Source organism: Camellia sinensis, chromosome 12 (genome assembly GCF_055761805.1).
Source record: "Camellia sinensis isolate YWXY chromosome 12, ASM5576180v1, whole genome shotgun sequence".
In the NCBI taxonomy this organism is placed as follows: Eukaryota; Viridiplantae; Streptophyta; class Magnoliopsida; order Ericales; family Theaceae; genus Camellia; species Camellia sinensis.
In genome coordinates, this window is record NC_138972.1 from 56,527,154 (window position 1) to 56,536,297 (window position 9,144).

Below are 9,144 nucleotides of genomic sequence, written 5' to 3' on the forward strand. Positions count from 1 at the left end.
CTGTATTCAAAACGTCCACCATTGATCAGCATAAGTCTAGAAGGAATCGCAGCAGTGGTTTTTGGAATAGATGCGGAAAGAAGAGATTATGAAATGTTGACTTACTTCCTTCTAATTTTTTGGTCTTTGATAATAATAGCTAGCAATACTTTTTCCTAGTAGGAGTTGTCTGGTGTGCTTTCTATGAAGCAATTCTTTGCGTTTGGCTTCACTCTTTTCAGGAATCATTGAGTTCAATGATAAAAGGCAATGTTCATTTGTTTCGTTGGTACTAATAAGTTTACTATTTGCTGTTATGGTCTCGGATACGTTTCCATATGTATAGTTTTTAATTTATGTCCCTGTATAGGTCGTTCTGATTTGTGACTTTGTCAATGTTCCACCTGAAGTCATAAGCTGCAAAATTTTGATTATTGCCACGCCTTCCATCTAAACGTCACTGATAAAAACCTACTGTATATGTAAATTGACAATGCCAGTAACTAACTAGAAACCAGTTTGATTGCTGGTTCATTTTCTCAGGATGATGCATAGATGTGCTGCCACTAACTGTAACAATATAATGTTGTTTGTGCTTGAGAACAACGATGCTCTTGAGAGAAACTGTTGTTTTGGATTAGGAACAGACTGCATTAAGCTGTTGCTTCTGTGTGTGCCATGACACTATTTCTTTTCGTCCCTTTTTTTGTTTTTTTGTTTCCAGTTTGCTTTACGCACTGCAAGGTGGCTATATGGCTTATGGTCTCATTTATAAAACTGTTACCTATAAATATCTGAATGGTGGAAGGAATGAATATTTGTTAGCTATCCTAGAACAGCCTTCCATAGAAACATTGATCACAAAGTAGTTTATTTTGGTTGTTACGATGGCATTATTATATATTGGTTTGGTAGCTGGAATTGTTAGTTTGGTTTAAAATTTTCATTCCATTTCAGCAGTTTTGACTGTATAAACAAACATGGGAATGGGAGTGGGCATTCCATTTCATTCCTTCAGCTATCATTCCATTCATGCATACCAAACATAGCCTTGGAATTTTAGACAGAAAAAGATCACGTGCAACTCACGTTGGATTTTTAGCAATTTTCGCTTGAGTAAAAAAATAAATAAATTACATCGGTAATCTTTATATTTTCTTTTGAATTCTACTTTGTTATTTTAGTTTTCCGCATGTTGTTTTGTTGCAATGTATATAAATAAATTTCATCGGTAATCTTTATATTTTCTTTTGAATTCTACTTTGTTATTTTAGTTTTCCACATGTTGTTTTGTTGCAATGTAGTTCCTCCGTCAATTACTGTTCACGTGGGATTTTTAGCAAATTTCACTTGAGAAAAAAAAAATGATAAATTACATCGGTAGTCTTTATGTTTTCTTTTGAATTCCACTTTGTTATTTTAGTTTTGCACGTGTTGTTTTGTTGCAATGTAATCCCTGTCAATTACTGTTCATTTTCAGAACGAACTGTTTAGTTTTTCATAGAAAAATGTTATTTAACCAAGTTTGGTTATATTTTTGGATGTGGTCCACATATGTGGGCCAATCATATTTTGTATATTGTTTACACGTGTGAACAAATTCATTTTCATCGTAATTATTATAGATAAATATTGGAGATGAACTAAGACAGTATTTTATATAATCATGTAGCTGAAATGACGTGGTGTATCATTTCAGTCTTTAAGAAAGTATTTTTATGTAATAGGTATGCTACGTGACCGATATGACATGGTGTATTATTCCACTCATTAATCGATGTTATAAAAATGGGATCCGAGAGTGGAAGGGTGACACGTAATCTTAGCCACATGACGTGTCTATTACAGATAATACTTTTTTAATAAGTGGCAGGATATATCAATTTCTTTTAAAAAATTGGAAAACATACGTGATTTCTAGAATTCGCTCAAATTTAAATTCAGAGAATCTATTTTTCTCCATTTTCTTTCATTCTCTCTGTGTCCAAAAAATTTGTTTGGTTTCACTGGTGTTTACTTCATTGGGACACTGAACTGCCAAACTGCGTTGTTGTCAACATGTCCTATACCTAAATTTTGTTTGTTATCAAATTTTGAGAAGTTTTGATATCAGACCCTGAAAAATCGGATAAAAAACCCAAGGATTTTCAATTGTAGGTGAGGATACATTCATTACCCATTAATGATTAGCCTTCGTTAATAAAATTTTAGTGCAGATTTTGGGATTTTCATAGTTGCATGAAAGTCTCCCAATTCTCACCTAAGTTTTTGTTTGTTTCATCGAACTTTGAGATGCAGTTTTCATCAAACAATGAGGGTAAATTACACCGTTGACACTTCTAGTTTAAGTGAAATTTCAATTTAGTTCTTATAATTTTAATTTGAATAATTGAGATATTATGTTTTCAATGTTATTGCAATGTCATCTCTCTCGTTATGTTAGAATTTTAGACAGGAAAAAAAAAAAAATCGTGTGCAACGTACGTGGGATTTTTAGTAATTTCTACCGAAGAAAAAAAAAGATTTACATGGGTTGTGCTTATATATATATATATATATATATATATGTATTGTTCAATTCCAGTTTGGTTCTTTTAGTTTTACAAATATTGTCTTGTTGTAATGTGGTCTTTCTATTACTTACCGTTAGAATTTTAGTCAGATTAAGACACGTGTAAGTTACATTGGATTTTTAGCAATTTTTACTCAAGAAAAAAATAATAATGTCTTCCATTTCATTTTCAATAGGCCAGATTAGCCAGATATGCCAAGAGGCAGGAACCTCTAGATTGATTCTTCTTAGAGTGATTAATGGTAGGCTTTAAGAGTTAGAATATGAAATGATTAATTAACAAAGTCTGTTCTATTTAATTATCACATGATCTGTTGAATAATAAATTCACCTATTAAGACTTATACAAAAGTCCTTCTAATAAACAACAACTTGACTTACAATGTAAAATATTTTATTGCCACATTTAAAAGTGTTAAGGAGTAAAAATAAGAATGTGTTAGAATTTTTGAAAGTCTTTATGGATGGGAAAGTTTGGACATCATATTACTCCACGAGCTTGACCTCAGATATCATTAGCCTCTTATTTTTAGGTTTAGTATTCTATATAAATTAAGGCCTCATTTGTAAATTCATTTGTTTAGTAATTTTTTAATTTTTTTTATGAGGTAAAAATGAAAGGTAATGTGTTTATGAATAATTTTTTTAGTTATGTTGAAATCGTATATTACTTAGATGTTTGACTCTTTTTTATTTTTTATAGTGTCTTTTAGCTTTTAAATGACGTTTGGCATCTGTGGCTATTTTAGCTATCAAAAAAAATAATAATAATAATTATTAAATGGGGGCTAAGACATGTTTCCTATGGTTTGACTAGGGATGTTAAATTTTTGGTAGACTTATGTGCAGGTCTCAATAAGTGAGCTTATTACTCAATAGATTTTGTGATAATTAGCAGTGATATTATTATTTTTAGCGATAGTTTGAATAATTCATCACAAAAAAATATTGCTAATTATCAGTTTTTAGTGATAGATTGATTCAAAAATTCTTCACAGAAAGCCTTTTTTAGCGATGATTCTAGTAAGTCCGACTTTCAACGACAAACTAATAGGGGCTTAAATGAGAATTAAATCCAACTATTAAGTTTTATTGATAATTTTTGAGTTCAAAATTTAATTAGATCTTACCATATATATATATACATTAGCTAAAGATGTGCTCCTTATCGGTTTTATTGGAACATGTAAAAATTCATTTTTAAGTATGATACTTCAATTTTTATTTATTCTTAGGGTGAATTATGCCTATAGTCTCTACATTTTGATCTTTATGTCATTTTGGTCAATATGATTTTAATTGGTTTAATTTTGACCTTAAATGTATGATTTTGTCTCAATTTAGTTCAATTGAATACAATTGTTAGTATTTTTTAATGGGAAATATACACGTAAGTGGCATGTATCATGATTTTAAGGGTAAAATTATAAGTTTGCTTAATTCAGTGAGTTAATTTTAATCAATTCAGTTATCAATTTTTTTTATCAAAAACATTAACGACGTTATTAATTAGATTAATTTAACACAAAAATTTTAAATTAAGAGCCAAAATTGAAATTGTAAAGATCAAAATGATACAATAGATAAAATATAGGAATTATAAGTATAATTTGCGCTTATTTTCACTAGTAGAATTATTTCACAAAAAAGATGTTGACGCGACATGCATATGATATTTCATTACTTAAGTGGACTGATTAAGAAGAAAACCTCATGAAAAGGGTGAGGTTGGAAATGGTGGTTTTCTTCTGTTTCACTCTGGGAGTTTCTATTTGCACACACCTATTCTATTTTGTGCACACATTTAATGATAATTATTTTTATTACAATTTTATTTTTAAGTGAAATTACTATTATGGATATCACACACGATTAAAATAAATATATTCGGAAGTTGAATGTCGAAAAAATAAAAAAAAAATTCAAATTCTATTGTCGAGAAATGATAATTTTCTGTTACTTCCGAACAAGTTTATTTTCAAAATATTACTTTCGAACAAATTATTTATTAAGGAGAATATGCATAGAGTGTAATGGGTGTGCACAAATAAAAGCTCCCTTTCACTCTGTTTACACATCTCTTGCTCGGCCTGCGAAGGTTTTCTCCGTCCCAATGAGAAAGTGAGATGGGATTGACTTTACTCCCACCACCTCGTTCTGATTTTATTTATTAAATATATTATATATGTATAGTTTAAGTGTTTTTTATATAATAATATTAAAATATTATATTTAATATTTATTTTTACTCATTTATTTAGCATTTTACATCTTTAAACTCTTATTCTTATTTAGTTATAATTATTATTCGTAATATATTATATTATAATTATTTTTTATTATTATTTTTACTTTCAAAGTTATAAAATTGGTCCGTCTTGTCTTGTTCCCATCCCACCCCACTTGACCTCTATCACCTCCTCGATTTGTCACACCCTCAATATCATATGAGACAATAATAAGAAATTACAAACTCGCTCCAAACTCACCCCATTGCCATCCTTAAAGTTGACTTCATTAACTTTTATTTATTATTTATTTATTTATTTTAATCAGAACCTCATTATAGACTCGCTCCATCTAAAATTGAATTTTTCTTTGACATTTTGTTTTGGCCAGCATCTATACTGCATGCATGTATGTCTCATTTAACATATAGTCCAAATCATTAAATGTTAGCAAGGGTGAAAACAACTCAAGGAAGGAAGTAAATAAAAGAAAAGATTATTAAAACTTGTGGTGGGTTAAATTTAGGGGAAACTATATCCCAGCGGGATAAAAAAGAATTTTTTACAAAAAATATGGAGGGGTGCAAGTAGTCCCTTTGTCAATTAGTGTTCACTGTTGTTGGTTGCAATGTAAACCCCCTGTCAATTACTGTTCACATAGGGATTTTAGCAATTTTCACTCGAGAACAAAAATGATAAATTATATCAGTAGTCTTTATATTTTCTTTTGAATTCCACTTGGTTATTTTAGTTTTGCACGTGTTGTTTTGTTGTAATGTAGTCCCTCTGTGAATTACTGTTCATTTTCAGAATTAACTGTTCAGTTTTTCATAAAAAAATGTTATTTAACAAAGTCTGATTATATTTTTGGATATGCGGCCCACATGTTTAGGTCAATCATATTTTGTATATTACTTACAAATGTGAACAAATTCATTTTCATTATTTTCGTCTTAATTATTATTGATAAATAACGGGGATGAACTAAAACAAATATTTTATATAATAGTTACACCACATAGCCGAAATGATGTGATGCTCCATTCCAGTCATTAAGAAAGTGTTTTTATGTAATAGGTACGCAACATGGCCTAGATGATATGGTGTATTATTCCACTCATTAATTGATATGCTATAAAAATGAGACCCTAGAGTGGAAGGATGACACGTCATCATCTCAGCCACATGGTATATCCGTTACGTATAATACTTATTTAATAAGTGAAAGGATACATCATTTTCCTTTAAAAAATTGGATGACATACATCATTTACAGAATTCACTGTTCAATTTTGAATTCTCGTACCCATATATTATCCGTACATTACTCTTCTTTTTTTTTTTTTCAAATTTAAATTCAGAGAACCTAATTTCCTCCATTTTCTTTCACTCTCTCTTTCTCTGTCCAAAAAATGTGTTGACACCTCTAGTTTAAGTGAAATTTCATTTTAATTCTTATAATTTTAATTTGAATAATTTAGATATTATGTTTTCAATTTTGTTGCAATGTCAATGTTAGACTTTTAGACACCAAAAAAAAAAAAAATTCGTGTGCAACTTACGTGGCATTTTAGTAATTTCTACTGAAGAAAAAAATTTTACACTGGTGGTCCTTATATATATATATATATTGTTCAATTCCAGTTTGGCTCTTTTAGTTTTACAAATATTATCTTGTTGTAATGTGGTTCTTCTATTACTTACCGTTAGAATTTTAGACAAATCAAGACACGTGTAAGTTACAATGGATTTTTAGCAATTTTCACTCAAGAAAAAAATAATAATGCTTTCTATTTCATTTTCAATAAGCCAGATTAGCCAAATATGCCAAGGAGAGGCAGAAACTTGTAGAGTGATTTTTTTTACGCTGTGTTTGGTCCGGAGATTTGAGAAAAAATTTAGAAAGAGAGAGAAAATGTAGGTGAAATATAAATAAAAATATTTATATTTCACCTAGTTTCATAATTTTTTTTTATTTATGTCATTTCTATTTTTAAATCTCTCTCCAAATCTCCCGACCAAGTACAATGTTGGAGTAACTAATGTTAGGTTTCAAAAGTCGGAATATGAAATGATTATTTATCAAAGTCTGTTCTTCTATTTAATTATTCTTTCCATATATTATCTCTATTCAGTACACTCTTTCTCCTTTTTTCGGTCCATTCAATTTTAAATCCAGAGAATCTATTTTCCTCCATTCTCTCTCTCTCTGTCTGTCAAAAAAATGTGTTTGGTTTCACAGGTATTTACTTCTATTGGACTCTGTTGTTGTCAATGTTGTCCTACACCTGAATTTGGATCTGTAAATCAATCTGTAACTGTTATCCAGAGCCATTCATATGAAAATTTTCTCAATCCCATTTACATTCAACTCTTCCACATTGCAACTCGGCATAATTTCGATCCAACCCATAAATCCTTGAGGTTTATGTGAAGAAAATCTCCACACCCATTGATGTTTTTGTGTCTCAAACAGGGCAAATTTTAGTCCAGAGCTTAAGATTTCAAAGTTGCATAGTTTTTGTTTGTTTTCATCAAACCTTGAGAGGTGCAGTTTATGTGCAAATTACGTGTATATACTGAGTTTATGTGGATTCTCTTTTTATGAGTTATTAGCTGTAACGATTAAAAAAAATATGATTATCAAATTGTAATCTCTAAATTTCTATGTTACTTTCTTTTTTTCTTTTCTTTTTTATGTTACTTTCTTAACAGTTGGTATGAATTTATATGAAATTTTCTCCAATGTTCAACTTTTTTTCTATTTTTTTTCAAACTTATATTTCTATGAACTTTTTAAATATTTTAATTAGATATGTTTCTCTTCCTCACTTATGGTCGTCCAGTCTTCTAGATTATATATACATATATATATATATATATATATATTTTATTTTGTTTAACTTTGCTTTTTGATTAATAATACTATCCCGTTCACTTTCTGAATTACACAGAGGCCATGTTTGTTTGGGTGGACATGAGCTTGGGATTGGACTAATAGTCCAATAAAATTATTAATCCGATGTTTGGTTAAACAATTAAAGTACGGACTAATTATTTTAAACTTGACTATTAGTTAAGATAGGATACATAATCCAACAGATTCGTAATCCTAGGACTATTAGTCATAGGAATGATAATCCAGTCCGCCCAAACAAACATGAGTCTCATTAATGTTGGATGGATAGAATGATAAGATATGGGTAAAGTATCAACATGTAATAATAGTTGGATTTAATTTCTATTAAGTCTTATTGAAAGTTAGTCTTAATAAAATCATTATTAAAAATAATTTTTTATGACCAGTTTTTGCGTGTTGCTAAATTACTTTTTTTTTTTGGTCACGATTTTAATAAATTGTCGCTAAAATTTAAAATTAGTAACTTTTTTGGTGATGAGTTTTTTAAATTATTGCTAAAAGTTAAAAATTAATGACATTTTTCTGTAACGATTTTTTTTTTAATTGTTGCTAAAATTTATAATTAGTGATGTTTTTTGTGACAAATTTTTTAAACTTTCGTTGAAAATTAACAATTAGTGTCATTTTTTAATAGTGTTTGATAAAAAACGCCTATAATTATTATACAACTCATTGGACAATAAGTCCATCCCTGTTTATTTTCAAAGATAGGTTGGGTGAGATTGTTAATGGGGGGATTATTAGTAAGGGACTGCTAGTGAGAGAAATAAGAAAAATTGTGTTTGTTTGATAACCAATGGACTAGCAATAGTTTCTATTTGTTTTGGGAGATAGGAGTGAGATTAACCATATAAAATTTTACAAATATCCTTGTTGCATTCCTATCAAATTTGGGCTTATATCAACTAATAAATGTATTACATATTTTAATATTAAAAATATATTTTATAAATAATAAAATTATACTTCATAAAAATATATTTTTTGATACTATTTTATTTTTTTAGTATATATATTTTTGGTTTAAATATTATTATACTATTATATTTTTATATCAAATTTTTTGATGTAAATAATGGTGGAGTATAAAATGGCAGAATAATTTAAAAAAAAAATTGATAGAGAAAAGATCACACTAATCAAGTAAAGTAAATTACGGAGGATAATAGAGGGTAAAATAATAAATCTCCCTCTAATCGCAAGGGATTGTTTTTCTAATACTATTTGCCATGGGGGACTACTAATCTCATCCATATCATTATCCCAAGGTATTGAAAATCATTTTTCATTTTACAAACAAACACAATATTAATAAACCCCATATTCATTTTAATCCAATCTTTATCTCCTATAATCCAAGAGAAACGAATATGTAAGTCCTCTGATATATAACTCAACTTACAATATAAAATATTTTATTGCCACAGTTAAAAGTGTTAAGGAAA